The sequence below is a fragment of the Taudactylus pleione genome, unplaced genomic scaffold, assembly GCF_031769625.1.
Source record: "Taudactylus pleione unplaced genomic scaffold, aTauple2 ptg000372l, whole genome shotgun sequence".
Classification (NCBI taxonomy): Eukaryota; Metazoa; Chordata; class Amphibia; order Anura; family Myobatrachidae; genus Taudactylus; species Taudactylus pleione.
The window spans coordinates 11,770,952-11,777,602 of record NW_028284773.1 but is presented as its reverse complement, the minus strand read 5'-3'; the positions used below and the strand labels follow the sequence as shown (position 1 = coordinate 11,777,602).

General features: G+C 49.0%; 1 pseudogene; it reads right to left on the bottom strand.

The window, feature by feature from the left end:
- Window positions 1-566: 566 nt before the first annotated feature.
- Window positions 567-5,417, bottom strand: LOC148508286 (uncharacterized; annotated as a pseudogene).
- Between the last annotated feature and the right edge of the window lie 1,234 nt (window positions 5,418-6,651).

Genomic DNA, 6,651 nt, shown 5'->3' with positions numbered 1-6,651 from the left:
CAGGTTGTGAGGATACCGGGTGACCTGGGTATCCTGGGGTTCAGGGATCACACAGTGGAGCAGGTTATAATGAAGGAATGATGAACTTTATTCATGGAGACACAGAAATCCAGCAAACAGTAAACAGGTTTATATCATTACAGTCCACTCAGAGTTCAGCAAAGTCCTTTTTAGCTGCTGTATATCTCCTCCCTACCTGGACAGCTGTAACAGGGCACACAGAGCTGCTATATATCTTAAGACACTGAGAGGGGACAACACCCCAACTTTCAGAGTCACACTGTACTCACACACTATCCCACAATTCCCCTTGCTGCACCACCTTACTTCCCTCTCTCTCACTCATTGGTGGGCTCAGGTGTCAATCTTTGCAGAGAGGAAGGAGGAGGGCTTTGTAACAGGAACACTCCCTTGCTGTCTGCTGCTGACAAGCTTCCTGTATGAGACATGCAGACTGAGGGCTTCAATTTAAGAACACAGAAATGGGTCATGGGGTTAACTCTTTTCAACATGCAGGCAAGTCCTAGAAGTCCTTTTCCCTTGTCTCCTCACATATTTCCCCCTTCTTAAATCGAGGAGACAGACATGGTCCCAATGTTGGAGTCCTGACTGTCGACTCGGCCTGAGGGTCTGCAAAGCTTGATATTTGTTTCCTCACATCTGGATAGCTCATCAGCATTGTGATGTTCTCGTTCCTTTTTGTGAGAAATGGAAAAGTTGAAACTTTGTAACGCCAGACTCCACCTCAACAACCTCCCATTTTCCCCCGAGATTTTGTTTAGCCAATACAACGGGTTATGGTCAGTGACAACAGTAAATTCTATCCCATAAAGATATGGTTGTAGCTTCTTTAAGGCCCAGACTATGGCTAGACATTCTCTTTCGATAGTGGTGTAGGCTATCTCTCGGTCAGCTAGTTTACGGGATAGATAGACAATTGGATGTTCCCTACCGTCTTCTCCCACTTGACTCAACACTGCCCCAAGTCCACACCCTGATGCGTCTGTCTGCACAATAAACTTTCTGTTGTAGTCAGGGGCAGCCAACACTGGGGCTCGAGTCAGCAAGTCTTTTAAGGTGTTGAAAGCTTGCTCACATTCAACAGTCCATTCAATATTTCGAGCATATCTCTTTTTGGTCAAGTCCGTCAGAGCCTTGGCCACGGTGCTGTAATGTGATATAAATTTCTATAGCCAGCGACTCCAAGGAACACCCGCACTTGTTTCTGGTCGATAGGTTGGGGCCAATTGGCAATAGCCTCCACCTTTGCCGGATCAGGTCTGATAGCACCTCCTCCGACCCGATGTCCTAGGTACTGAACCTCAGCCATCCCCATCTGACACTTATCTGGGCATAATGTGAGTCCAACCTGCCTAATCCTCTTCAGCACTTCTGTCACCTGAGTTAAATGCTCCTCCCAGGTATGGCTGAAGATGGCAATGTCGTCTAGGTAGGCTTGGGCAAAGTCTTGACACTCCTCCAGGAGGTCATTAACCATTCGCTGGAATGTGGCAGGGGCATTCTTCATCCCGAAAGGCATGGTAGTCCACTCAAAGAGTCCTTACGGTGTGATGAAGGCAGAACGCTCCTGTGCCTCTTTGGTAAGTGGGATTTGCCAGTAGACTTTGCTCAAGTCCAGTGTTGAGACAAACTCAGCCCCTCCAATCCGATCCAGTAGCTCATCAACACGGGGCATACGGTAAGCGTCAGTGGTGGTGACTTCGTTCAATTTGCGATAATCCACACAAAACCGTGTGGTTCCATCTTTCTTGGGAACCAACACAACCCCAGCAGCCCATGGGCTTTTAGATGGCACTATGACTCCCAAAGCTAGCATCTCTATCTCAGCCTTTACCTGTCTCATAACACCCGGAGTCATCCAGTAAGCGACTTGTCGGATGGGCCTAGCACTTCCAGTGTCCACATGGTGGGCGGTCAGATGAGTTCGACCAGGTTGACAAGAAAACTGGGCCTGTTCAGCCTCTAAGATCCTCCACATCTCCTGCTGCTGGTCTGCATTCAACTGTTGTCCCACCTGGACTGATTCCACTCCTTTCTTCTCTTTAGCAGCTCCCAAAAGGTCAAACAATGGATCAGTTTCTGGTGTTTCCATCGGAGGACAACATACCGCCATTATTACTGCTTGACGATCACGATAGGCCTTCATTCGATTTATATGGAAGGTGCGTAGGTGCTTCCCTCCCTTATCCAGGGCAATCATCCCCATCTGACACTTATCTGGGCGTAATGTGAGTCCAACCTGCCTAATCCTCTTCAGCACTTCTGTCACCTGAGTTAAATGCTCCTCCCAGGTATGGCTGAAGATGGCAATGTCGTCTAGGTAGGCTTGGGCAAAGTCTTGACACTCCTCCAGGAGGTCATTAACCATTCGCTGGAATGTGGCAGGGGCATTCTTCATCCCGAAAGGCATGGTAGTCCACTCAAAGGATCTTAGAGGCTGAAGAGTCAGTGGGATCGCTCGCCCGCACAGACATAGGAGACTGCTGTGGCTGCTGCTCAGCAGCCACGAGCAGTCTCCAACTGCAGCTCAGCACACGCTGTGTGCTGGGCTGCTGTGAGGGGGGGGAGTGGTGCCGGACCCGGGCCCCCACCGGGCCCCTCAGGAAGCCTGGGCCCGGGTAATTTGTACCCGCTCCCCCCCCCTCTCGGCACCCCTGTCCTTCCCACGTGGCCTGCAGTTTGTTTCTTCGCACTGGGATAAGCACCATTACTTTTTGCCCTGCATACAACTCTCGGTCGTGGGCATCATACCATTCCTTTTGTCTCTTGTGATTCAGCATATTCTCCACATATTGTAAATTGGGCTGCTGGTGTTCTTGGAAAGTTCCCTCCCAGCTCTCTTTGACCAGGTCTAGAGGCCCCCGCACTTTCCGGCCGTACAAAAGTTCAAATGGGGAATATCCAGTAGATGCCTGAGGGACTTCCCGATAAGCGAATAGAAGCTGTTGCAGGGCTCTCTCCCAGTCCCTCCCTTCGCACTGCACGTAAGCTTGTAGAAGTCTTTTTAGCATTCCATTGAAACGTTCACAGAGTCCGTTCGTCTGTGGATGATAAGAGGTGGTCCGAAGAGGTCCCACAGGGTATGCATTAGTTCACCTTGGAATTGGGGTCCTTGATCTGTGACGACTTCCTGCGGGTATCCAAGCTGACTGAATATGTCTGTCAATGCTTGCTCAACATGTTCTGTGTCAATAGAGGAAAGGGCCACAGCCTCAGGATAGCGTGTAGCAAAGTCCACCAGCGTTAGAATGTACTTTTTTCCCGTATTACTGGGAATAGCTAATGGTCCGACTAGGTCTATGGCAACACGGGCAAAGGGTTCCCCTATAATAGGTAATGGGTGCAGAGGAGCTTTTTGCTGGGGTTTCCCCCGTCTCTGGCAGGTATCGCAGGTGTCTTGATACTGCTTAACGTATCTAGAGATTCGTGGCCAGAAGAAATTCCGCAACAGTCGGGCCAGTGTTTTACACGTGCAAAATGCCCGGCCGCTGGAATGTCATGAGCAAGGGCTAGTAATTGTGCTCTGTATGGTGTAGGTACCACCAACTGTTTAGTGGGCATGACTGTTTCCTGTCCAGACTGAGGAACAACCACTCGGTACAGCAATTCCTCTTCCCAAACTATCTTGCTCCCATCGGCTGTTTCCAATTCCAGGTCGGCTGCGCTCCTTAATTTACTTAGGGAGGGGTCTGTCCGTTGGGCCTGTCGAAACTCGCTCCGGTCCATCTCCCCCAAGTCTGTCTCTGAAGTGCTGGACAAGGGACTGGAATCACACACCATTGTGGTTGGGGTACGTTGGTTCTGTTCTGAATCTGTCACCTGGGTCACTGCTCTTTGGGTTTGGCTCCGGGTCACCACTTGATCGAAGCGTGTCACCAGTCCCTGTCCCAGATCATTCCCGAGGATGACCTTGGCTGGTAGCCCTTTGAGTACTCCGACTTCCACGATTCCTTGATCGGCTCCCCAGTCGAGATGTATCTGGGCGACGGGAATATCGGTATGTTGTCCCCCGGCGGTGGCAATTCGTACATACTGTCCAGGAATCACCTGGGAGGAGGGAATCAGGTCTGGCTCAATCAATGTGAGTGAGGCCCCAGAATCTCGTAGGCCCTGTACTCGCTGGTCCACCCCATCCATCATCTCAACCGCATCTGACTGGATGACTGCCTCGCAATAATCCTCCATGGGGTAACATACCACAGAGACTGGGGCCGGCCTAGCCCCAGGGAATGGCCCTCGCGTGCGTGGACAGTCCCTCAACAAGTGTCCTGGTTGATTGCAGCGGTAACACTTCCGAGGTTCTGGGTTAGCCACTTTGAATCTGGGTGGTTGATAAGAGATGTTTTTGATAGGGCCTCTTTTACTACTATCATTGATGCTCGGTTCTCTGTCAGGGAGCTTCTCCACTCGTGGGGGTCTTGTACCACCTGTTGCACTGAAGACTCTCCATTGGGGACGGTTAGCTATATATTCATCAGCCCATTCTACAGCTTGTTCAGGTGTGCTGGGCTTCCGGTCTGCAACCCACTCCCGTACCTCTGGTGCCATCTTAATCATTAGTTGTTCTACCTCAATTAGGTTGATGATCTGCTCCACGGCAGAGGCCTGTCTACCCTCGAGCCATTTTCCACAAGCTTGCCATAGCTGACTGGCAAACTCTTGGTAGGAAGCAGTCCCACTTTTGCTCAGTGTCCTGAATTTGAGACGATAAGATTCTGCAGTAATCTGAAACTTAGCCAGCAATGCCTTCTTTATGCAGGTGTAGATTCCACATTCTTGGGGAGTTAGAGCCCTGTAGGCTTCCAAAGCCCTAACGGTGAGACTTGGCCCCAAGTACTTGGGCCTTCAGCTGGCTCTATCCCGTGCACTCCCATGATATTCTCAAAGATCTGGAGGTGAGTGTCAATGTCGGTTTCATTCTCTGGAAATGTGGGAACATCCTTAAATCCCAAGCGCCGCTTCTCTTGTTCAGCCCCTCTGGGCGACAGCACAGTTTCGCTGCTAGTAGGGATTTGTACCCCTAATATTGCTTGGATCACTCCAGCTCTCTCTTGTGTAGTTGCACTTTCACCTAGCGCCCAAAGCCAGCTCTGTAGTAGGGCGGGAGTAGCGGTGGTTGACTCGGGTAACCGACTGGAAGAAGTGCTTCCACTGCCTGTCGGTCCTTCTTCATCATCACTCAGGTGGTCGGGATCCTCTGGGTGTGCACGATCCCACTCCAACAACTGCAGTACCAGAATCTCCTGGGTGTCAGTCGCGTTATAATCAATTCCCTTCATCCTGCAAAATCCTTGCAGGTGCGGTTTCCGGGCTGTCCGGTAAAACTTCTCCTGCTCTCTCATAAAGTTTTCAATTTGGCCGCTGGTTGCAACTCCTGACTGACTCTCCATGATGATATTCTCTGGTGTTAGCGTTGCTTCTACTCACTCCCCTGAAATTACTGCAGGAACTGTGTGACGTCCGACCGTTGCCGCCAAATGTGAGGATACCGGGTGACCTGGGTATCCTGGGGTTTAGGGATCACACAGTGGAGCAGGTTATAATGAAGGAACGATTAACTTTATTCATGGAGACACAGAAATCCAGCAAACAGTAAACAGGGTTATATCATTACAGTCCACTCAGAGTTCAGCAAAGTCCTTTCCAGCTGCTGTATATCTCCTCCCTACCTGGACAGCTGTAACAGGGCACACAGAGCTGCTATATATCTTAAGACACTGAGAGGGGACAACACCCCAACTTTCAGAGTCACACTGTACTCACACACTATCCCACAATTCCCCTTGCTGCACCACCTTACTTCCCTCTCTCTCACTCATTGTTGGGCTCAGGTGTCATCTTTGCAGAGAGGAAGGAGGAGGGATTTGTAACAGGAACACTCCCTTGCTGTCTGCTGCTGACAAGCTTCCTGTATGAGACATGCAGGCTGAGGGCTTCAATTTAAGAACACAGAAATGGGTCATGGGGTTAACTCTTTTCAACATGCAGACAAGTCCTAGAAGTCCTTTTCCCTTGTCTCCTCACATGGGTTATGTAGAGGGTTCGGTGCTTGCTGTCGACCTCTATGTGGGTACCCAACCCAATCGTTAGCATAATTATATTGGTGGAGGTCATTGCTACACATAAAGGATATGCAGATACTTATATTTGTATTTAAAGATTGGTGTTTTATTAGTTTAAATGGAGGCACAAGGCCCCTTTTTTCAGTATATGTATAGGACAGTAATGCAAATATGGGTAAAAGTTATAAATGTAATGATGCAAGACCCTAGTGCATCAATCATCCCCTGATTAATGCACTAGGGTCTTGCATCATTGCATTTATAACTTTTACCCATATCGTATTTGTATTACAGGTTGAGTCTCCCATAGCCAAAATGCTTGGGACCAGGGGTATTTTGGATATCAGAATATTCCGTATTTTGGAATATGTGCATACCATAATGAAATATCTTGGGAATGGGACCCAAATCTAAACATAGAATGCTTTTATGTTTTATATACACCTTATTCACACAGCCTGCAGGTAATTTTATACAAGATTTTTAATAATTTTGTGCATCAAAAAAAGTTTGTGTACATACGTATTTTGGAATATTTGATTATTGGAGACTCAACCTGTACTGTGCT